Source organism: Chlamydotis macqueenii, chromosome 6 (genome assembly GCF_036417535.1).
Source record: "Chlamydotis macqueenii isolate bChlMac1 chromosome 6, bChlMac1.mat, whole genome shotgun sequence".
Classification (NCBI taxonomy): domain Eukaryota; kingdom Metazoa; phylum Chordata; class Aves; order Otidiformes; family Otididae; genus Chlamydotis; species Chlamydotis macqueenii.
In genome coordinates, this window is record NC_141561.1 from 34,862,580 (window position 1) to 34,888,471 (window position 25,892).

A 25,892-nucleotide genomic window follows, 5' to 3' on the forward strand; every position below is an offset into this window, starting at 1 on the left:
GCAGGCAAGTTTTCTGGTTTGTTTCATCAGGAGAGATCCTTCCATTCTTATTCCAGTGTTGGCAGATGCTTAAATCTGAGAGTCTCATGTTCCAGATCACTTTTCTACATGCTAGATCATAGATCTCCAGGGAAAGCTTTGTACTTTCCAGACTAAGTATCGTCTAAACCAAATTATTAATGAAAACAGTTGTCTTTGCAGAATATTCAGTTTTGACAAAAGGAAAATATTTTACGAAAATGAAAGTCTATTGAAGATGCTTTTGTTAGCTTTACTAGTCAAATATCTAAATAAAAAGGCTAAAAACATCTCAGAACTTATGATGGTCAGGATCAAACCACAAAATGACATCTTACAAAGAGTTTACCAACTTTCACAGAATAAGTCTGCTCTACATTTGAATTGGTGACATTGCAAAACTGAGGTTATTGTATTGCTCACTCTTTGCAGTTATAAGAAGCTGAGTTTGTTCATTTACAGAATCTTCATTTTTACTGGTTTCACCTGAAGAAAGCTGCACGTATTTGACTAATTATATAAGAAGATATTACTGCAGGTTCACAAAGTGACCACAGCATATTTAGTTAATTAGCTGAGAAGGGCAAGGCATGTAGGAAAGCAAACATTTCATTTTGTATCTGGGAGGCTGAAAAAATTGAGTCATTACATTGAATATTATTTTCTGGATTCCTTGTTATTATATATCACCTGTGTTATGATGAAGTCATATAACCGTTCTTAACTTACACTAACCAAAGATCTAATCATCACATCATAAGAAAAAAAGATTAACATGTATAATTACAGAAAATCAAGTTGCTTTTTCAGAGTAAATAATTCTCATCTGTTTTCTCTATTCCTGACTAAAATATCTTCCCACTTTCTATCTTACAGTGTTAATTGGCTATCCTCTTTATTTTTAGCCTTTTATTATTTTCATCTATGTTTACATGGAAAATTTGAAAATTTTCTGTCTTGGATAATGGGTGAAAACCAAACACAACTTTCATTATGAGACAGAATCCCACAAAGCCATAAATGGAAATCAAAGTGGCTAAACATATCTATTAACAAAACAGCAATTCCCCAAGCTCTTAGTGTTGACTTAATTCTTCTCACGTCATAAATCACAGGAGGACAATGACTTCCCATAACCAAACTAAGCCCACAGCAAGTGCTTCTATTAGAAGACTTCACACTGAACAATAACACAGAGGTGTCTATTCTTTCTGTGTTCATCCTATGGCATCAGCACATAGTTTTCTGTTTGTTTACCTGTTTTGTTTTGTTTTTTTCCCCTCATTAAGGCTATTTTTTTTTTTCAACAGCAACTGGTTTGGGAGAATTCATGTAAATTTTGTGCAAGAGTCTCAAAACTACATTTGGGCAAGAAAACACTAATTAGGAATGGAAGATGAGCATTTGCCATGATGGTCAATTTAAGAGGTAAAAATTGAAGTCAAAACCAGATACCTTGAGTTATGCTAGTCGTGCTGGCACTCTGGCATAGCATACAGGGAGGAATTTTACACAGAGCAGCACCTGTGCTTTCTTTCTGTCAACACCAAGAGTTTTGGTTCCTTAGAAGCATGGTACCATCGAGTCCAAGTGTTGGTGCATGCAAGATAACTCCAGTAAGGTGTAAAACATACAAACGAAAGCTACTGTAGAGATTTTAGGACAGCTGGAGTCTAGTCTATGGTTTATTTCAAAATTAGGGTTACATGACATGAAACAAACCAAATGTTTAATGTGGTGGAATGCAGAACATTCAAAGTGATTGCACCATTCCTTATTAGCTCTCTCTGAACTAATAATGTGCAATTTGTTAATTCTATAAACAGTCAGTCATTATCTAAACTAGTACTTCATGTGAGAACAGCATTCATATATCATTTATGTATTATTGAGCCATTAATGGAAACGACTGCATTAATACTATCTTGCAGCTGTCGGTGGATGTGCAAGAAAATGCCACATCAACAAGAACGTGACTGAAGATTCGAAGCATTAGGAAATGTTTGCTACAGAGAAGGGAAAGGGGTGAGGCTTAAGAACTTCTCATGACTGGTAGGTTAAAAGACAGCTGCATACTTCTTAGTTGCTTAAGCAGCTACATATGAGCTTAAGCATCATTTTTCTAAGTAAAGAAAAAACTTTGGTTATTGATCCAGAACCTCACTTTCATACAACATCTTAGCTACAGTAGTAGGTTCCTTTATTACACAGGCTATTGTCCATACTAGACAGTCTTTTGGGGTTCTTGTAAATCTAGCAATGTGTTTCTTGAACATTACCAGGAGGGTGGACTAGGATACTATTATGCAATTCGGAGCAAAATGGTAGAGTATTAACTTGGATAAACTAAAGCCTAAACAGGATTCAGAGTTTATACATGTTGTATTTTTGGTAATACTACTCATGCAATCATGGAATTCCATTAATCAAGGTGCTCACAGATACAAGAAGTCACTACTTCAGAAAAAAATTTCCTGCTTGTTTATAATCTGAAATTAAAATTCCGACACGTAAATGTAACCTATTTATGTTAGCCACTGTAAAAGTAATTCTCCAGTATCTACAAGGGACAAAGAATACTGTGCTGATAACCATGCCAAAGAAAAACAAAATCCTTCCTGTAAAATTTGCAAAGTACTACAGTATACCAGTGTGGAATCCTCACATCCCAGAGGATTGCCCTTGAGCAGTATTACAAAGCTTTCTCACAATCAAGTTCAGCACTGCAGTTCACTGAAAATGAAGTGTAATCTATAGTAAATATTTTTTTTTAAAGTTATCCCTATATAGCTTTTTTTCTAGTGGATTTCAAAATGGTACACAAAGTATTAACAGCTGTCATGAAATAAACAGCAGATTTATTCTGTTCTCTATTGTTATTTTTATTCAGGCAAAGACTTAAAAAAAATGCAGTATTTTCCAAACATCATTGCTTTCTATACTTATACTTTCTTTATACTTTCTCCTATATCCTTCTGTGTGTTTACCTGTAGAATTCAGTGAATAGTGCATAATTACTTATCTGCATAGAATATTTTGCTTTATATCTACCTCTGTCAACTTCTGTGTTTGCACAAAAATGTGATTCCAGTTATTAATGTTAGAATTCACCATGTTCCATGGAATGAAATGGATTATTTGACTGTCTAAGTTGACAAAGTACTCTTTTACTATTGCAGATTTATCTTCAATGAAATGCAGATAAAACTTTTTGTAAGTTTTTTTCATTTCTCCTTGTCCTCTTATATTTACTATTTAAAAATTTTAAATACTCCAGTTGTTCTTGCACTTCAGGAAGCTAAATCCTCTTCTCTGTGTTTAGCTTCCCTGACCATTTTTTCACAACTCCACTGGGGCCACTGTACCACAACCTCAGTTGTGCAAGCTCTCTCAGAATAAAATACTTTGCCAAAATACTAACATGCGTTAGCTACAAGTTTCAGTGGTAAAGATTAGCTCAAAATTGCTTCTTCCTTGACTTCTTCCATTATTTATCCCTTCTTCCACATGGGCACAGGAGCATAGGAAATGAACACCAAAGCAAGGCAAGATCATAAGATGATATGGTTCAACTTCTGCCTTATACAGAAGGGGAAGAACTTGAGTACACAAAATAATTTTTGCGTAAACACTCGACCTAAACATGTTAAATATATGGTAGTGTAACTCATCATATTCTTCATAGACTGCAAGCCTTAGCTTAATAAATGAAATTTATTAATCTTAGTTTTCCTGAACAGATTTAAATTTGTGCAACACAATACTTCCACAATCCACACAGGCTTGCAATCTAGGATGAACTGTATTTCACCAGTATCCTCATGGATGCACGTACCCTCTGTGCTTTCAAAGTTGTCTTACAACTCTATTGAAGGCAATGCTCTGCTTCCACAGCAGAATGCCAAGTGCATGAGTGGCATTCATTAAAGTTCTCAGGTAAGATTCAACATCTCAGCAGGAAAGACTGCCCACTGAGGAAAAATAAATATATCGTTGCACTACTCCAACTTCAGTGATTGTGCAATGCATTTACCAAGCTGACATAACCATAATCCAGGCTTGAATACAGAGACCCCACTGGAGCACGGTTAGCTCTAGCAAAACAAAGCAATCTGGCCTTGGAGCTGGCTGTGTTGGACACATCAATAGCGTGCCACTGCTGCAGATCTTTTCCTTCCTTTTTAGACCTTTTATTATGCAAAACTTAATCAGAAATAAATACAGAGACTCCATGTCCAAGGAGATGATATCTGAAATACCAGAGATTTTGTTTCAGGAGAAAGGGGTGCAAAAGAAGAGTGCCTTAAAGCATTGATTGTTTTTTCCCTTGGAATGGAGATTTATGCCCCGAGCCAAGATATTTATTGAATAGGTTGCCTCCTCATCACTTTTCTTCCCGCTTTTATCAATTTGAATAGACATCCGAGAATTCATTATTACATCACGCATCCAAATTTACTTGCAAAATCTAATATTACTGAGATGTTGCTAGTTTAAATAATCTTCTTTAATTAAAGACATATTTCCTCAAGGACTAGAAGAGTAATCCTAATGCATGGAGAGAAACTAAACAAAGAGACAAGGAGCTTGAAAATGCATTTAAAAAAAAAAAAATTTTAAAGTTTTCAACTACTGAACAGAATGAGTGGCAAGGAAGGAATAAGTTATTATTATTATTATTTAAAAACTTCGAACAGTAATTGGCCTATACATAAACAAAAATAGAATAGAAAAACCAAGCATGAAATTAGGTGATATGTAAGTTGGTTTTCCTTCTTCCTTTAACATGTGGAACTAAAAAAGCTGTCCTGATTCTTTTCTTGTTCACCTATAAAGTTACTGGAGGAATCAATCTTATTTGTATGAGTGGTCTTGATTTACAGGTGCACTCACACTAGATTTCTGTTATCATTAAGAAATGTTTCAAAGCACGTAATAAATTATTTCAGCATCTTTAGAAAGCAACTTAGACAAAATTGGCCTCCCACTCTACCTCACTATTGATGCATTAGAATACAGGTGGTTTTGTTTATGGAGTAGGGAGATTGGAATGAAAGCGATAAGGTTTGTGTCTCTTGAACTGTTACGTAGTACAAGATTGTGTCACTTTCTGTTTAAAGACAATCCTGTGACTTGGTTCTCTACTAGATTTCATATCATACCTTAAAGACTTAGTAATTTAGTAATCTAGAAGACATACACTTGAAATTTTAGTCTGGTTTTATTTGTACCAGTGCAAATCCTAAGTAATTCAACTTAAGATATCATTATCTTTAACGCAGCAAATAATGTATAAGACAAACTAGAATTATCATCTGCTTTTTTGTTGTGGTTTTTTTTTGTTTGGTTGGCTGGGTTTTTTGAACCGTTAGTATAGCTGACTTGTCATTATGCTATATTTATATTGTTACTTCAGCTATTATTTTTAGAAAATATAATGAAAAGCACTGTGATAAGAAACTGAATAAGGAAATATTTGAGATTATATGAGGAGAAAAAAGAATATTTAAAGTTTAGAGGAGAAGGAAGTGAACTGAGTTGACACAGTATTACTGCAGTTTATCAATATATTAAAGACATAACTATTATTTTGTAAAAACAAAAAACAAACAAAAAAAAAACAAACAAAAAAACCCACCAAACCAAAAAACAAACCCAAAAAACTCACAACCCAGATCATTAGGAAAAGGGTACAAAATATTGAAGAATAATATTAAGTATTACTGGGGATAAGCAAATCAATTTACATGCCAGTTATTCTAACATATATACATATAATTTGAGACTCCAGTAAGTTCAACAGCAACAGCTTCATGTTTACTATTACCATCCAAAATCTCTCTAAGAAATTGGATAAAGTAGAAGGATACATTTTCTCTATAATGTGTATTTTTACAAGGGTTAATTAAAAAAAAAAAAAAAAAAAAGAAAAAAACAACCAAAAAAACCCCAAACAACCCACAACTATTTTTTGTTCTCATCACTTCAGCACTACTGCTTTCTTTGGCTTTTTTTTCCCTCCTTGAGAAAGCAGAAGAGAAAAATAAACTTATTGAGCCATACCGATGCATCTAATTCCTCTGAAAGCATATATCATCCTAGCATTGAGTTGACAAAGAGAACTCCCTGAATCTAGCCATCTAGAGTACAGAAGTTAAACAAATATATATAAGATCCACTGAAATATTTCTGGATGTCTCAGTTAACATTTAAAACATATGTATTCTATGCTGTGATTAACTGCAGAGAAAGAATTCATATTGTATTTCCAAGAGAAGCTCACGTAAGCAATTTCAGAGAAATGCAGGCATAAGGGGATCTCGCATCACATCAGATGTTTATGCATGATATCGGGTCATGTATTCTTTATTAATCACATGTCAGCATTCATAAATGCCTTCTAAGATGGGTTAATGCTGTTTATGCTCTTAGTTTATAATGTGTGCCTAGAATGGAGATATCAAAATGAATTAGTTTATTTTGTGATATTCTAGGTTAATGTGATGCTGTGAAGTCCTGAAATTAATAGTATTTCTTGTTTTAAAAGTCTGTCTACTGTCCATATACTACCTGTTCCACATAAATGCTATCTGAACAGAAGTAGGCGGCTATATTTCACATAACTGAACTACCAGAAAATTTTAAAATGTAATATTTTTCACAGCTTAAAATTTAGTCAGATTAAGTTAACGTTTTTTTTTTTCTCTCTCTCAAGCTAACAGGCACTTTTTTCCCCCCAACATGAATACACTATGAAACTAAGTACTGAAAAAAAAAAAAAAGGTTTTTCTCCATGACTTTTGAGGTCAAAGATGAATTTTGCCATTTAGACTATTTTGTCAGCTACGAAGCATACAGGCCTTAAAGACAGATAGAATTAGCTGAAGAAATTTTTAGTTAAGGCTTTGTTAACAGAGCCTTCGAACTTATGAATGATTTATAACATGTTAATATCAAATAATACAATACTATTAAAACCCTCAGAAAAGAGAACAGCTGAATTTTGAAGTGATGTGGCTGATGTCTCTTTTCCTCCACTCTTTGACCTGCAGAAGAGGGAAAGGTACCTGAGGAATGGGAGAATACAAACCAGAGCTGAATACAACTGCAGAAGTTGGCACAAAGATGGCATTAAATATGATGGTAGACTGGCACCTGGGAATTTAATTATACAAACTGACTTCTTATTTTTTGGAGTTACTGAACAGATGCAATAGAAATGCATCTGATCTTTATCAGAACATCTTGATTTTTTTATCTCTGAAAAATGGACCCAGCCCAGATGGAATTATTCAGGATAAATAGCACTTGATGGTCCAAAGAGTCCTTCCAAAAAACATTTGTACCACAACTCATTACTGCTCATCACGAATAGGGTGGTCCTTCGTAAAAAAAAATAAAGAGGAAGAAGAAACAAAAGGTGACCTTGCAGGAGGTCTCTGTCTCTCCGAGGTAGACATAGACATATTAATCTTTACAAAGGGACACCATATATGACTTTTATTATTGTTTTTTTTTTTTCTTCTTAAAACCGGTATTTGCACACAGATGTTAGCTTTCTGAATTGAATTCTTTTTCTGGCAGTTTTGAAGGCCATCTTGTGGTCATGGCATTTAATTCTTGTGCCTCAAAGCTGTTTTGACAAAAGGACAAATTCTGATCTCACAGCTGTGTCAGTCAATACTAACGCCATGGACAACATCAGCACAACTGGGTTCAAGTGAGGTAAGCAGACAAATTTTATAAAAAAAAGCCTCCCACTCAAGCTGTACAGTGTTTCTCCTTATATTAAAATTGAAAACAGGATTTATTTAATTTTTTTTTAAATAGGGATTTGATTATGCATACAAGGAAGGCTTCAAAACATAAGAGATTCCCACCAGTAACTAAACGCTGGCTCCCTCGCAAGGGTGGGTGACAATTACAGCCTTTGTGTACCCATTAAAACAGCCCAGCACTCAAAGTTAATCAGGTATTGTGGTATCTAACGAGGTGATTTTTCAGTAAACTTAGTGAAATCTCTGATGAAACATCTTGTAATTTGCAACAGAATGCTATTACTGCCTCAAGGAAGGACCTGAAGGACTTTATTCAAATCCTCAAGATATCTTTTCCTGCGTTGCAGAGAGTTCCATAGAAGCCAATGGCAATTTGGTAAGGAGTGTGAGAGGGGGAATAGACACAAAAAAAAAAAAAAAAAAAAAAAAAAAAAGAAAAGTGGAGAAAAGGAAACAGACCAGAACACTTTTAAAAACAACAATGTAGCATAATTATGGCAAAAGATTTAGAAGGATTTTAGATGTAGAAACAAAGATGGTTCTTTTACAACAGACACATAAATGCACATTTGTAATCTCTCTAAATACGAACATTTTTTTTACAGTATTGTGACAGAGCTATTTTTTTTTTCCTCTCCAGATTCTTAGTTGTAATTCACATCAAAATATTAATGTGACTATTTAGACTGTTTTAAACACTTTTTTAATGTTCTAAATGGAGTGGTACATTGTTGAAGGTCCGTGTTAAAATCACCTTTAAAGTCCCATTTTGTTTTATACAAACTGATCTCGACAGGAGAAAAACTTCAGCTTATTTGCTGTGCCTTATTTACTTCTTGGAAACAACAGAAAATTTTATTATGAATCTTAAAAATACCAAATATTTCTAAAAGGATAACTCATTATTAGACAGGCTGGCCTAATTCCTTTAGCTGTAAGAGCCCTTAGCATTGCAGAATCTAGTACAGTAGGACAGTAACTAAGGCATGCTGTCCTTAGCTGATATTGCAATAGAAATAATCATGATACACTATCAGCAGACTCTTTCAAAGTCGACTTTAAAAGAAAAATATCTCCAGAAACCAACAAATTACTTTTATCATTCTAAAAACACTAATGAATAAATTATACACTTTCAGTCTTGAGACTGATGGAAACAGTTAAATATTATGTCAGTCTTCCTCAGAGGTTAACAAAGTGTGTATTAACTGGGGCCCTTACTTGGCAGTGCCAGCATATGGACATGAAAAAGACACTTATGCAAGCCCAAACGTAAGGGGCTGGACAAGAGCATCTCTTCTAGCAAGGCTGTGTATCACAAAAACCTAGCAAATCTGTGATGCCTGTACCCCCTAGTGCCTCTCTCCTGTTGCCAGAAGACTCTGGCCGTATTTTGCCTACATCTGCCCTGCAGCTCCGAGCCTGGCTTCTGCCACATCCTAAGAGAGATTCTATTTGTGTCCCGAAAAGTGAACCACAAGCTTTGGGAAGTAGCAGCGTCTCCACAGTGGAACATATGAGAGGCGCCTCTGACGAAGTCACATTGTGATACATTTATAAATCCAACAAGACTGATTGAAAATGCATGCTGGGTGGAAGAAACCCAGAGGAAAATAGACATTCATTGTCACCTGGAAGTGATTTACAAGACTGTGCTGCACTTGGTAACAAAATTAAGATTTCCCAAACATGTAAACATTTCTCTGTGAACTGCTGAAGTCATAGGTTCCCTTTTTTCCATTTTCTTTGGGCAGTCAGGAGAAAGCAAGCCAGTCATCATCGTGTTACCACAGAACAGAAAGCACTGTCTTGGCCACTGACATACTGAGCAGGTAATCTACAGAGTGCTTTGAACAGGGACTGTCCAGGGTGCACAATATGTCATTAAAGAGGTATTTTCCCCCTGTCATTCAAGTTTCAGTAGTTTATAAAATAGATTTTTTTTTTTCCCCCTACTAGGTACTCTTTATAGCACACCTGTATTTTACAGCAATAAGATATGCCCAGGCAAGATGAAAGATGCTAAGGGCAGAAAGCTGCTTCTTTATAGCAATGAGAAAGGTATTTCAGCATCAGAAATAAAGGACCAAGCTGCATAAGTATGAAGTGTCAGTGCATATTTCTATATGTTAGAATCATAGAATCCTAGAACGGTTAGGGTTGGAAGGGACCTTCAAAGGTCATCTAGTCCAACCCCCCTGCAAGAAGCAGGGACATCCCTGACTAGATCAGGTTGCTGATGTTCTTCAGGACTAACTCATTCTATACACTGTGTTGGAGTAATTTTATTGCAACAGCACTGAGAATAATCACTTCTATGAATTTCAGCCATTGTAATAGTGAAAAAGATATTTCAACTGTTGGTTTACAACTGGTCTCTAATGTAGAGAGCAGTGTTAAATAGAAGAAAGCAGCTTTTTTTAGAATCTGAAGGTGTTGTGACCGTGAGTACTGGACCACTGGTGGTCTCTGGCTTCTCACTACATCCCAGTGTGAGAAACCAGGCCTTTGGTATTTCCAGTTTCACCTGAAGTTCCAATATGGTTTCACTTGTTCTTATAATTTTCAGTTGTGAGGCTGTAAAATATTGCTATATTGCTATATTCCAGCAAGACCGTTAAAAAAAACCCAAACATTTAAAAGTGTTTAATCAATGTATGCAAAGGCCTTTGGGGAAGAGTCATCTGAAAACAGTCCTTCAATGCCTAGTAAACAAAACTTCAGTGATTGCAACAGAGGTCTAAGTGTTACAGAGCCTTCAAACCAGGACATGAAGGACCATGCTTTGCAGAAAAGCAGGCGGAGTGAGAGATTAAGAGAAAAGTCCCTCTTCTTTCTCTGAAAGCAAACATAAAAAGCCTACCCTGGCTACTCAGACCTTCAGAAAGCATTCTTATTGAAAAACAGCTAGAGATGCAATCTTAGAGATGGAATCTTAAGCACCCAGGTTTACTTACCAAGTGTTGAACCTGAAAATCACTACCTAGTTTAGACACTGCACAGATATTTTTCCTGCCTTGCTGTACTGGGCCTGGTTGGGATGGAGTTAATTTTCTTCTTAACAGCCTGTATGGTGCTGTGTTTTTGTTTTGTGGCCAAAATAGTGTTGACAGCACATCAGTGTTTTAGTTATCACTGAACAGTCCTTGCACAGCATCAAGATTTCTCTGTTTCTCACTCTGCCCCACCAGTGAGTAGGCTGATGGTGGGCTAGAGGTTGGGAAGGGATGCAGCCAGGACAGCTGACCTCAACCGAAGAGATATCCCATACCATATAACATCATGCTCAGCAATAACACACTCTCACTGGGGGTGAGAGGGAGAAGAGTCTTTCCAAAGTAACAGTTGATGTCAGCAACAAATTCTTTGTACTGGTGCAAGCTGTGTTGGGTGTCATAAAAGGTAATACGTAGTGGAGGATGACTCCAAGCATGTCACATGGGCAAAGTTTTATTGACTGAAATGCACTAGGAACATGGAAAAGAAAAAAAATGAAACCAGGAAAACAAACCCCAACTCCTCTAATTAATGTAGCTAGACAGCGAAAGCACTTGAACACAGTTCATTTCCATTTTCATATAATTTCCAATTTCATGGGGGAAACCCAAAGGAAATCTTCTGTCATCATAAACAAGACACCTTTTCAATGTTGATGGTGTCTTACTCTTCCTGGGTAAATATAGACTGTCCCAATAAGATTAGTCTATCCACATCTACATGGGACGCATCCTAACAGCCTTCAAAGAACCCTTTTTTTTTTTCCATGGGCAATTAGATGTATTTTGGTTTTCCGATCCACCTTTATGGCATCCCTACAAGTCCTTCCAGAACTTACATCACACAAAACTCCGCTTCATATAAAGTACATTGCATTGCCTCCCTTGAACTGCTATCCATGACTGCTTTGTAAGAAAGGGGTGTGGGGGAAAAGAAGTGGGCTGCAGCCTAGATCTCTGAGCTGATGGCATGCCATGCAGGTCCGCCTCTGCACCTGGTGGGGCACAAGAGCCTGCAGCCAGGACTTGAATTTGCTGCTCAAGGCAGCAAATGCCTTGGAAAGAGAGATCCCACCTCATGGCTTACCCTCCTTAGTTAGCAGACAGGCTAATAAGATTTTCTTTCGAAAGGCTTTGGCTAAGGGCACAAATACAAGCCTGTTTTGATAATATTTTTACAGGCACTCTACCAGATAAATTGAACAGCTGAGAAAATCCCAGTTGATTTCCCCACAAACACTGAACTCAAGCACAAGAGCATGTGGTCTGCCTAGGTATTATAAATTCCTTCCTAAATCAAGATTAAGGGCTAAGGACTATGACAATAGAGGGTAGGCTACCCTTAAAGGAAAATTCCAAAGAAAAATATATATTCAAGTCTCCCATTAGGACATGCAGGCCTGGTCTTAAGGTACAGCTTGTAATATGCTGCTTTTAGAAAAGGTCCTACAGAGGTTTAGAGTGGTCCATTATTAAGTGTGTGCCTGTTCTAAAGACTCTGGACCATCTCTTCACTCATTTCTGCATCTTTTGAACTGAAAAAAAATCTGAGGCAGAAGAGATACACCCTCAGATTCTTTTCAACCTCAAAGTCACTTTGTGTTCTAGCTGCACTTCGCCATAACAACTTTGTAACAAGTCCAGTGTAACAAGTCATGCGAATCTGCAAGAATATCTAAAGCATTTTTATGTTTAATACTTCCTCACTGAATACCCCGGCTAGGCTGCAGAAGCTGGTGTGGGAAATTTGTACATCTTCCTCAAAGGACTAAGGGATGACCAGCCCCACCACAGATAACTCTGCTACTTCAAGAGGACTGAGAGGCATGGCAGTAAGATGTGATGGTGGACGCCTTGCAGTGCTGCTTTGTAGCATTTGTATTAATGTGCTTGGGTGGCTCTCAATCAAGGTGCTCTCAGCTTTGTACAAATAGTTTTCTGTAATAAAAGCAAATATCAGAGGACCACGCTGTCTTGACTATGATTACAATTTTGTATGGATAAAATAATTACTATTCAACGCAATTCCAGGATTCTGTTTGCCCTACATTTTCATACTAAAATTTAAAGAGAAAAAAAAACAGAAAAAAGAGAAAAAAAGAAAAAAGAAAAAAGAAGAAACTGCATAATTTTGTCCATCAAATCACATGAAAATATTTTCAGTTCATGCCCAATGTCTCGTCACTGAAATCAATAGATGTATTTGTCAGCTTACTTAAACATGGAGCACCTGGATTGTGATCACATCCAGTCCTTAACGGATGACACTTTTCCTGCCTTTTATCCAGTATCTTTCCATTCCTTAGCACAGAAGGGCTTTAAAGAGAAATCAACGTACAATCACATGTAGTAAACTGAGTGGGGAAAAAACAAAGACACAAACAGGATTTAGTTATTTCCAGGAAGATCTTGAATGACTCTGTTACCAGAGTGTTTGGTGTCCTAGACAGTAAGAAATAGTAGGAGGGAGGTAGTCCTTCAGAAGCTCTTTTCTCCCTGCTGTTTCTTGGAGTTTCTAGGCACTAACAACATTCTTCTTGTTGAGCTCAACTATGTTTACTCAGGGTTCTAAATTTCATAGCCTGAAATAGAAGCTTCTGGGTGCAGCGTTAGTTTTTCAGTTATTTTATGAGAGAAAGAGTTTTTCAGTTATTTTATGAGAGAAAGAGTTACATCGGAATAGCAGGGAGCTTTTATTAAAACTATATATTTTGTCTTCTGCAGTGATTTCCACAGGTATTTAATGTACATTTCACTCTACTTATACAAGTACTGATGTAATATTTATTAGAGCAAACATCTTTTCCTTTGACACAGTTAGAAGTTTTTTGAAGGGATTTTTGTTTTAAAAATCAAAATAAGTCAGTATATAAAATCATTTCAGTAAAAATTTACTTAAAAAGGAATTTATGAAGGACACTCCTGAGTCAGGAAATATTGCTTTGTAACAGAAAGGTGGATTGCCCCACTCATTGTGGAATATTGTAAACTCCTAGTCTAGAAGAAGAGTAGGCAGATTCTGCAATATTCTATATTAGCCCCAAATGCCAGATCATGGTACAATGAATTTTCAATTAGACGCAGCACTAAAAGTTAAGACTAAACCTAGAGAGCTGTAGGGAGGACCCATATCAGACGTACAAGTCCAGGTGAAGCAAATACTTCCATTTACCAGGTGTTTTAATCACAGACTTTGAGTTAATGAAACATTTCCTTCCAGCATAGCTACACTTCTGCATTCTCGTAAGATATTGGTCATTTTTCTGAAGAGTTAAGATACACATGAATGTAAAAATACACAGAAAGAAAATAAAGAATACGGTAAAATTGCAGGAAAGAGACTTGAACACAGAAGTGAAGAATATTGCTAGTCAGCATTGAAAAAAAATTGCCTCCTATCACAATAAAATGGATATGTCCTTCTGAGTGAATCCCTTAGGTGCCTGTAACATGAAGTAATTCTTCCCAAGAGTTTAGAACAGGAAAGGGAACTGAAAACTGTAGGTTGGTGGAAACTTTCTGGGAGAACTTAGCACTGATTTTATCCTGAAAGTCACATGCTATAGTCTTTTGGAACTTGCTACCTAAAATTAAATCAACATGGACTATTTTGAAAACTTGAGCACGTATCAATTTGCTTCTACCTTGTTGCTATTGATTAGTTAAAGCTGAACTGCTTCATCCTCAAATAATTTCCTTTCAAACAATGGGATAAGGAAAGAATGGTAAATAGTAGGCAGTAACATGGAAAACACTTGGTAAGAACCTTAACTGCTTGGTTGAGTGTTCACTATAGAGCACATTGATATTCTATAGTAATCTGCAAAGTCTTGCTAGCAGCATATAAATTTTTATTTTTTTTTTTTTTACTTCACTTCTGGCAAAAGAATGTCGAAGTTCTCCTTTGAATTCAACATGCTGGATTATTCACAGTCAGAGGTGGCTAGAAGAAGAGTTCATTTACTTCTACGCTTTTTAGAGGAGTAAATAATATTTTTATGAGTGTGTTTTCTCTTCTGTGAATGAAAATAAAGGTAAGTGCCAGCTAACATCACACCGCTCTCGTTGCTCACTTATCTACTAATTTTGCAAAGATGTATGGCTCAACTTTCTCTACAGATAGTTAGGTTTTGAGGGAAGGCTTAGTTGAATATTCACCCTATCGTAGTTTAGCCCCTCTCAGGACCAAGCTACACAGTCTCTCACTCACTCCCCCCACCCTCCAGTGGGACAGGGAGGAGAATTGGTATAGAAAAGGCAGCAAAACTCGTGGGTTGAGACAAAACAAAACAAAACTTTAAGAGAAATAATAGGAAAAAAAACCACAACAGAAATGGAAAACAAATATAGTACAATAGCTCACAGCAAGCCTCGATGCCCAGTTTCCTCCCAAGTGGCAGGAAGCTCCCCTCAGCCCCCTCCTCACTTATATACTGAGTATGGTGTCCCATGGGATGGACTAGCCCTTTGGCTATTTTGGGTAAACTTACCCCAGCTGTTGGTTAATTAGTAAACTAGCCCAGCTGTGTGCCCCAGCCATAGGGGCCACCAGCTCCAGTTCTCCTCCCAGCTCAGGTGAATGTTAACTCTATCCTAGCCAGAACCAGGACACACTTGTTCTAGCAATGACTACAAAACACTCAGGGTTGCTTGTCTGGCAAGAATGCTTTCTACTGGCATTGTTGGGATTGCTTATTAATTTCCACATTTGAAATGTGTCCTTTGAAGGTTAGCAAGAATTTCCTCCAGTAGAACAGTGATTTCTCTGATGGTCTTTACTTCCATATCCTTTATAATGTGCCATTTGACAGTGAAATCGGGGAATATGTGACAGAAGAGGAAACACTTCATTTTTAGTAAAACTGCCAATTTTGACGGATTCTAATTTCTCCTTTCTTGGGCAGGAAATATATAATGAAAGCAAGACAAATAGCATTGAGGCATTTACTATATAAAAATACTTTTTTTTTTCCCTATTCTATCATCTTTGCTTACTTTGGATAGCGGGCAAGAAATCAGCCTTTTTCTGGGTTTATTGCACAGCTCTTCAAACCTAAAACATACTATGTGTTGTCATAAGGACAAACAAATGGCTGTCCAAATGTTGCAGAATTGAAGGACCTTTAGTTTGAACTTGTGTTGAATGATCCAAGAGATTAAAACCCCCAAAACTATGGGACAATGAAAATAGGGGAGGGGGCAGTATTCCACTGATCATACACCTTCTTTCTTTTATGCTACAGCTACATTATTTTATTAATGCATTACTACAGAAACTAAGGTGACACACACAGTGGGAAATGACAGCATTAGAAAGAGAAAGTGATGAAGACCATGGTGCCTGGAAATGACTACTACTGCAAAAAGAAAAATTTAAATAAGACCTAACTGCTTATGAAAAATTTCAGAGCACACCTGCAACTCTGTTGCAAGTTAAGGACACTCAAATGCTGATCTTTTCCTATCTAGTATTTCATTCCTATTAAACTTATTTTCATTTATTCAGTAGTTCCAGGTAGCAGAATCTGCTGAAGCATGAAACTTCATAAAATTTTTGGTGTTGCCATCCTCTTATCCAGCAAAGCTTACCGAAGTGTGAATATTTTTTTTTCCCCCACACCTAAACACACTTGGGTATTTTTTCTTGAAGTTAAATATAATCAGAAGAGCAATACACTATTTCATATCCTGCAAATGTTTTATATTAAGAAACAAATGTATACGATACAAAATGGATCTCTGAATTTGCAAATGAGATGAAATTGAAACTGTGGAACATAGTGCAGCATCAGTCAGAGAGAAGATTTCTGTCCTCAAGGGATAATAAACGCACAAAAGTAGTTAAATAATCAGGTATTGGTTATATGGACCACTCATTTCTGTAGAATTAATGTACATAGAGAGCCTACCCCCACCATTTCCTTTAGTGAAACCCTTAGACAGTTTAGCTGAAATACACATAGAATTAATTGCTGGTGGTGCAAACACAACTATGCCATAACTCTGCTTACCCTAAAAAGCAAACATACTGAAGATTTACCTACAGTTAAAAACCCCATTAATAAACCACAAAACAAGATGATAGAGAGCTATCTTTAAGAGTACAATGAGTGCAGGCTTCTCCTACAACACTCTAAGGTGTTGTAATGTTATAATGCTCAGTATATTTTTACTATGGTGACGCTGGGTTCAATACTGCATTTTAGTAAGAACAGACACTTGGCACCACCGCTATTCTGACCATCCCAGACGTTTGTTCAGAGATGGTGAAAGTTTTTGCAGGGCAAGAACTTGATCTACGGAAAAAGTTCAGCACTAAGCCTTCACTTGTTAAAAAGAAATTTTAAAAAAGAAAAAAATATTGGCCGCAGAAAGATGTACTAAGACTAAGTTTCCTGAGCTGCTGATTCATCTTGGTGGAGCTCCACGCATGTGTTGCGAGTTCCAAAAACATCTTCCCTGTGTATACAAGCCCTGGCCAAAGGCACTACAGAATCCAAACTTCGGCTGACAGCATCCAGAAATGTTTTGCAAGCCTGAAACTTTGCACAGTAGAAACAGCATTGCAAACCCAACACAGACAATATGCTGTGCCCACAATGCAAAGAGTGATCTAAGTTTTGAAAATATAAGGACAACTTTCTTTCCCCCAGTTTTTGTGCCGCTTTGGGGCACCACGACCATATTCTCTAACAAGGATTTCCTGACACTGCATCCACAAAATTCTTACAACATGCCAGTGCCACGCCACAACCCCGGGACAAAGAAAGGCTTAGTATACTGCTTTCAGACAGTCTGAAACTACCACATGGTTTTGGAGGAACGTTCCCAGCTACATATGCTAGAGCCAACCCAAACTTATATTAATGTATATGTAAATAAAAGCAGAGCTCAGCTAGGCTCATCTCTAGGAACCGGCAGTGAGTCTTCTAAATTTCCTCTCTAATTTTCTCTAGAATAACCAAGTATTTGCTTCTGCCAAGGTCCCAGCCCTGGTACCTCTTCTTCAACTGCTTTTTCACTTATGTCGACTGAGGAGCAACCTCATTTGAATACCTAACTGAGTGAAACTCAGAGCATATCAAACGTAAAAAGCCTGCAACACTGACAGTAAATAGCACTTATGAAAGAAAAAATTACATACTGGAGTTGTTCCACATAAGGACCTTGCACAACCTCACCTTACACTGCTTAAAGTTACAGTAAGAAAATAATTAAGTTTGCATAACTGTACCTTGGTGATGGAAATAGCAGCCTTAGAAATGTCATGTATAGGAAACTACCTATAGTGCACCCAGTAGTGAATTTGAGAGGCAGGTTAAGTCAGTGCAGTATTTTAATGTTGTAAAGGTCTGATTTAAACCTACATTTTAATGACAGATGCAACAACATTTCCCAGAAAAAAATATCTGATCTATGATTAAAATGAACACTTTAAAACAGCGTAGATTATTATCTGTAGGCCTTTTATAAAATGTCACACAATATTCAGAGCCTTTTTACTTGGTCAATAGATCTTTTGACTGTGAAAAATTCACGACTGGAAAACAAGTTTGTCTCATTCTTAGCAGCAAAAATAACTTATTCCATTATCCAGGCTATGCCTTTGGGCCAGACTCAGAAGATGTTTGCATTTGAATGACTGTACACATAAAAAGAGTTCCCGATGAGTCTGTCTGCCCAGTTCTCTTCCATAACTAATCCATTCACTGAGAACAGAGTCTAGGTACCAGTATTAAAAACAGCACAACAAAACAGAAGAACAAAGTAAGGACCTCTTATACCATTTCTTCCTTACTCATCCTAGCACCAGGCTTTGCATTTGGCATGGAGTCTACTAAAGAGGTTGAATACAAGAAGGGGGCAGGGGAGGTTTGCTTTAAGAAAATATTCTTAATAGTCAGGAGGAACCAAGAGATACCTACTAAATATTTATATTCACATCTGATTCACTTGGGATTTTACCATTTAATTGTTCAATTAATTTTTAAACCATCAGCCTCTCTTCACATGATCTCTTCCTATCTGTCAACCATAATTTTGTTCTTTAGAGTGGTACAAATTACTCCATGTTTCCAAGACACTGGAGTACAGAAATTTTTTATTGTAAAATCCGTGTCCTATGGTACCTGTCTGTCAATCAAACCAAGAGCAAAGGATGTTATGTTGGGAGCATTGCACTACAGCATAGATTTGCTTTACTTTTCCCAATTTAAAAAACAATGCTAAAAAAAAACAAACCAAAAAAAACATGTTCTGTAATACTACAATGAGGTTGTGTTTTGCCCCAGCTCTTATATTTTGCAAAAAACCAAAAGCAGTAAGAGTCATACTTCACAAAACAAATGGCAAATTCTGGTAATTTACTGTTAGAGCTCAGCAGTCTCTCCCTTGTTTTTCTTCAACCTTTTATCAATCTCTTCCCAAAATGTCACATTAGATTCCCGTATTATTTTCCTTATGTTCCAGTGATCCAATGTTTCATAAGTAGGTCAGCAGTACAGCAACTTCTTTATCTTATAGTACAATTCTGACTTCTGTTTTGATATAATTTGACTTTTTTTTTTTTGCATATTCAGTAACTCCTTAGCATACTGTCTTACTGAAATAAGAGATGCCATTCATGTTAACATGCATGGATGATTAGGTCTAAAACAACCACTTCATTTCTGAGTCTAAAACACTGCAGAATCTCAGAGTATAAAGCAAAAAACATTTATGATTACAGTTAGGATTCATGTTTTATCAACAACCAAAACCTGACCCATGCCCTCCTAACAAGTGAACTACGAGAGGATTAACATGCTGATTAAATAATTTTTGAACCCTACCTTTCAAAGATATGAAAATTGCATACCAGAATTTTGCCACAGATTATCTTCTTAAGTTTACAGCAATATTGCTTTAGGCATATTAAAACAGAATTGGCCTTTCTTCACTCTAGTTTTTCCAAGTGATATATGTAATCTACGACTTAATTTTGGCATTCTCCTCTTTTTCACGTGACTAACTCAGCCAGAACATTATGTGAACACAGTATTTTTAATTCAATCTCTGTTAACTAAAGAAACTGTGTCTTTTTCTGCAAGCTTTTTTTTTTTTTTGGCTGCATATTCATCCTATACCTAAGAATACTTCATTACTTGGATTGCCTACATATAACCTTCTGTCCCTTGGCTATTTTCCTTGCTTGGAAATAGCTTGCTAAGACATCTGGGCTCATGGCAGTTGCTTTCGCCATCTGATCCATAAGGATAAATTCAGAATTTGTAACTTCCTAATGGCTCAGGAAAATAGCTCTATCTTTTTTTATTTTATTTTATTGCAGCAGAAAATTAAAAGTATTAATCTTTTAGTATTGCAACCAGGAGACAGAAGAAATATAGCTCCTGAAAATGTGAACTAAGACTTGTTTTAAATGGAAAGTAAGCCTATTTTTCATACCTCAGTATTTTCCATTGTATTTCTGCAGTGTGGAAACTGGAAATCTTTATTTGTAAAGCAGAACAGAATAACACTCATAGAATTTACTATGCCAACAAGACAGTTCCCAGTGTGATGTTTAACTGATGACTAAACACCAAGAGTTGAGAACAGTTTTGCGACAGTTTACCATGAGCTAGATGTAACATAGACCCTACAGAGAGTCTTTCCCCTGCTGAAGAAACACAGACAGGCAGAGCTAGAGTCATAGTATTGCTACACAGAGCATGTCTCCTCCTTTCTTGAGCACAAATGGATGTCTGAACTAAAATTTTTTTCAAAGTCACCTAAAAAAAAAAACCCCAAAAAACCATGTTGTGTTCCCCTCCCATACTACCCTTTCCCCCCCTTTTTTTTTCCTCAAGTGTTGCATGAAATAAATGCAAATAGATAGAGTATGCTTTTAGTTAATAGTATTGCATGTCAGTTTCTCAAGTGAGAAAAAGTTTTTGCCTAAAATGTGAACAGCAAATTACAGTGCATGTAAGGACGTTTATTAAATATGACTAATTCATAAAGAATTGTATAAAATTGACTTAGCATGATAGGAGAAAAAAAATGCAGAGTACCTATATATCACTACTTATTATTGCATATAATTAAAGATATTTTATTTACACAAACAGATTATACTAACAATATTAAACATAAATAATTCACAGAAAATGGAAGTCTAATTAATTTAGTACTTTGTTGAATTAATATTGCAGGAAAATAAGTTCAGTGTCATCTACTGATATCAAATTACCCAAACTCCTAGAGCATTTAATGCAAGAGAAAATAATTCATGCATCTGGACCCATTCGTACATTAATCTACCCTCATCTGGCCTAGAAATTGAATTACCTCACTTCTCAGAGATCCACAGCATGCTTGAGGTCAAGGAAAGTACAGGGGTTTTGACCTGGCTTGTTGCAAGGTTATGTAAAAATTGACATTAGGTTTAGACTCAGTTGAAAAAATGTGTTTGCCCAGGAAAGTTTAAGTATAGGAAGAAACCCTGAGACACATAGCTCCTCACAGCAGCAAGCTTCAGGCACTGAAGCGGATCATCTAAACATTAACTTCATTTAACACAGCCTAACAGACAGTTGGGAGATAGGCTCATACTCTGTTTCATAACTGTGCTGGGAAACAAATACAAGGTACTTAAACCAACAAATACAGCAGTGCCACTTGCATCCTGAGTTAAACAACAGCTTGGGTTACAGGTAAAATTGGTCATTGCAACTGCAGGTTTGTGTCACTGTTTGCGAAGGATGCAGCAAGAAAAAGGGAATTTCCTAGGAATGAATTACCAGGTAAAAGTCTTCCAAACCGCAATAGGAACCAGTAACTTGGCTGACTTATAAAAAGCTAGCCATAGAAATCTTAAGCAAGATTTTGCTGTGAAACTCTCCAAGTAATTTCTCTTTTGAACTCCACATACAACTCCATAAAAATATCTTTGAAATCCTTTTTTTCACAGGCTTCTCTTTTTCACATTAGATTGAATTTGTCTGATATTTGTTATATTTACAAACCAAACAAACTAAACTTCTACTGTCTATTTGGGAGGGAGTGGGTTGTACATGAGAGAGCAATAAATATCACTGTATGGTCAAACACTGCTGTAACGAGGTCATAGACTAAAACTCTGGATTCAAAGGCTTCCGTAAGTGGGTGTAATTTGCAGTGTGTCCAGAACGTTAACAAGTCAGTGCTACAGCAGAGCTGGGTGGGAAGCACATTCCTCTGTCAAGGACCCTTGGGGCAGATTCCCCAAAAGGCTTGTCCATAGCCATCTGGTTTTGTATGCAGGACATCTCCCTCTGGAGGAGAGAGCAAAGATCCCCGCGCAAAGAGCAAACCATGTAACAAAGAAGAGCAGGGACTCAGATAAGCCAGAACCAAAACATTTATGGCTGAAACATGAAAAATAAATTGAATTCCTCTTTACAAATACAGCAGACCATAGTGCAAAGGCACTCGATTCTCCCAAAGAACATATGCCCAAATGACTCCCAAAACTCACATTGAAGATGCAAATAAGATTATTTCCAGCACACCACATAAGCCCAATGGCTGACGCAAGGAAAGAGAAATCCACTTAATAAGAATTTCTAGGAATGTCCCATCTGTGTCTTCTCTGGTTTACAGTATGATAATTTTCTAATGCTTAGCTATGCCAGTTTATTCTCTCCAGGGGTTTCTAAAGTAAATAATATATTTCTTCAAATCTGCGCTTCAAAGCATACTGATTTGTTGCCTTCATTTTTAAGCCAGTGTAAACAGACCAGAAGCAGGTAAGCTCTGTAGGAATATAGAAAAGCTTAAAGCAATATTTGTAAAGACTTGAAGCATAAGTGTTAACATGAGTGTAGATTACATAGACAGTATTCCCATGAAAACACACAGTTCAAGTGAGGCTCTTCCAGTTTGGGCTCAGAGATTAAAAGCAGGGTGTGAATCACTTCATGTTCCTGGACTTCAAACTCCCTCCTTCCCTCCCCACCCAAGCTTTCCAAATTTATCTGGAAAGCAGATATTTTTCAACAGTTAGTGTCCTACGGGGAGGTGGGGGGGAAGGGACCTTGACGCTAGAGAAAATATATATTGTAAAGAGAATTTGGCAACCCATTTACTGTCTGGGTCTTGTTAAACTCCTACTGACACTCGTACAAAGGAACAGAAAAGGTCAGGTACATTCCTAAACAAAAGCAATGCCAAAGTTTCTTTCAGATAAATTTATGGCCAACAGTTTATGCATAGAGTTAATTAGTTGAGCTTTTCTTCAGAATTGTTGGAATTAAATGTCAGTTATATAAATTAGGCCAAAAAAAAAAAAAGTGTCTGTGTGTACAGCAGAGGATTCAGACAAATAACTCTCCATGTTAGAGGCATTCCTTAGTCTCAGTACTCTTAGGATCTTAAGGACAAGATCAGCTTTGGTTTTGAATCTGTTCTTTTGGACATAGAAGTCTATAAACAAAAATTAAATTTTTATTGTAAAAGTATTCAGTTTTTATACTTAAACTTCTAGTATTCTTATTGTAAGGCTTCTTCAGAAAGGTTTGAAGCTTTCTTCTACTATCCAGATTAAAACAACTTTGATCCTGTTTATGTACATGTGTTCCTGAGCCAATCTTCACCAAGGGAAAAGAGTCCTCTAACAAACAGCTAAAAACAACAGCAAAGACTTTTTCAGTCTTCAACTTTGTAGCTAAAGAAAACCAAGGTCTTCTAGACTCTTAGTCCCCTTGAACATCCTGGTAATAATTCACTGTGTTTACTTTATCTTTCTCTAAGGTCTCTGTCAAAACAGTATTAGGGCATCAATGTTCTAGGTCATTTCTGAAAGGTACTTTGGACACCACCGCTTGTACCCCTCCACGAAGCCCAGTGTTCACAGCCTCACCATGTGCCTGCAGCAGATGTGCGTCACAGGGACAGCAGGAAGGGAAGGAGGAAGCTGAGGAGGGAAAGAGTAACCTCCTCGTTCAGCCCTTGTTCTTCTGCCTTACCTCCCCACCCAAGCATTCCAGATTCATCTGGGACAGTTTGTGCCCTGTGAATCATCGAGGCAAGCAGCTCTGGTGCCAGCACAATCAGCAGTGGAGCACTCTAGTGTGGTGCACAGAGAGGGTTCCTCAACTGAAGAATGTCAGGGTAGTGGAGGGACCTGCCAGGAGGCCACAGCATGTGTGGCAGTGGCTGAGGAGACCTGGGTGAAGCCAGTAGCAATTGCAGGCAAGCAACGGTGTCCACTCTGCAGAAAGCCACGTCCTCTCTAAACTCCACAGCTGCCACGAGTGACATGGCTTCCCAGACAGAGCTCCTGTGGGAGCATGGTGCCAGCCAGGTGCCAGATTGCACAGTGTGCCTTGCTCTTACACCAATGCCGGGCGGCATCAGTAAGCATGGTTGTGGGAGGTGCGCCCAGGTAGAGGAACCCCTCCGCCTCATGGCAGAGCTCTGAGAGGAGTTGAGTAGGTTGAGAAGCATCAGGGACTGCAAGAGAGAGACAACTGGAACTGCACCCAACCTTCCCTGGGACAGGCTCAACAGGCAGACCATGACTAGGGGAATGATAAACTTGGTGAAGTTGACCCTGAACTTGTTTGAGACTTGCTGCTCCAGCTGGATATGCATAAATCTATGGGGCCTGATGGGATTCATCCTAAGGTACTGAAATCACTGGCTGATGTCATTGTGGAACCTCTCACGGTTATTTTTCAACCGTCTTGGGAGTCTGGAGAGGTCCTAGTCTACTGGAAGCTGGCAAACATTGTCCCAATTTTCAATAAGGGTGAGAAAAAAGATCCTGGTAAACACAGGCCTGTTAGTCTTTTTCAGTGCCTAGTAAAGTTATAGAGGTTGTTCTGAGAGTTATTGAAAAACTCTGAAGAGACAATGCAATCATTGGTAACATCACAGCCAGCACTGGTTCATGTGGGCCAGTCACCAGTATGGTTCCCCAGGACTCCTACCTGGAACAGGAACTATACAGCATGAGATGCACGTATCCTGATGCCTGCCATAAGCCTCCCGTAGTAGTAAGCCACAAAGCCTTTAACAAAGTTATTTCAGAGAGGGACAAGACAACATACAATAACTCTCTGTGAAAAACCTCAATCAGGTAGAAATAGTTCTTAAATTTTCCTTAATGAATATAGCAAAACAGTAGGGACTTCATTCAAAGTAGCTTCTGTGTGTCATGACAAATTAAATGTATCTTTGGTTTCTTGTTATTATGTGAATCTAGAGACATCTTTAATACTTTAGACCTAATGCAATTTCACCAGTATAATTATTATTTTGTAGTGGCACATAAAATGGTTTTACAAAGAAATTACAAGCACTAATAAGGTACACAGGTTTTTGAGATTCTTTTCCCTTACACATTCCTCATACTGAAAATAAATATAAAAGACAAAATAAAATAAAACTAAAAACAAAGCAAGCAAACAAACAAAATAAAAATCTTCTGCACACTACCTGATGTTCTTCAAAAGGAAGACAGGTGTAGTCTAAAAGAGTATATGCAGCTTCTTCAAAGATGAGGAGGTGAGGCATTTTTGTTTTGTATTATTATTGCAACAACTGAGCTTTGAATCTTGGCATTGAGTTCTGTACTTATTGTCACAAGAGTTTCTCAAAGAGATAAACTAGACCTTTAAAGTGCCAACATAGTCCACGTGTGAAATCATATTTTCATTTCAATTCAGTGGAAGTTTTATTACCAACTTCAATAAGTCCAGAGACTGCATCTTTAAGCATGTATTTCATCTAAAATTCTGCACTGAATCAAATCACTCTATGAAAGTGTTAGAAATGGTGGAGACTCCCTAGCACAGACAGCATGCTATTGATACTTCTAAATCACCGTTACCAGTGTCCTAGCTCTTACTTTCAGACCTTGCTCAAGTAGGAGCACTTGCAAACTTCAGCTGAACTGCTAAGTGGTCAAAGTTAAACAACCATGGTTTAAGTCTGTTCAACTCTGCAGTGGAGCCACTTGTTCAGAAGGTAAGCAGCCTTTAGTTTCTGTTAGCTGAAGGATGTTGAGCTACAGCAGATCTAAGTCAGCACACGCTTTTGGTCATGGCCCATGTGTTTAGAAGTCAAGGGGTGGGGA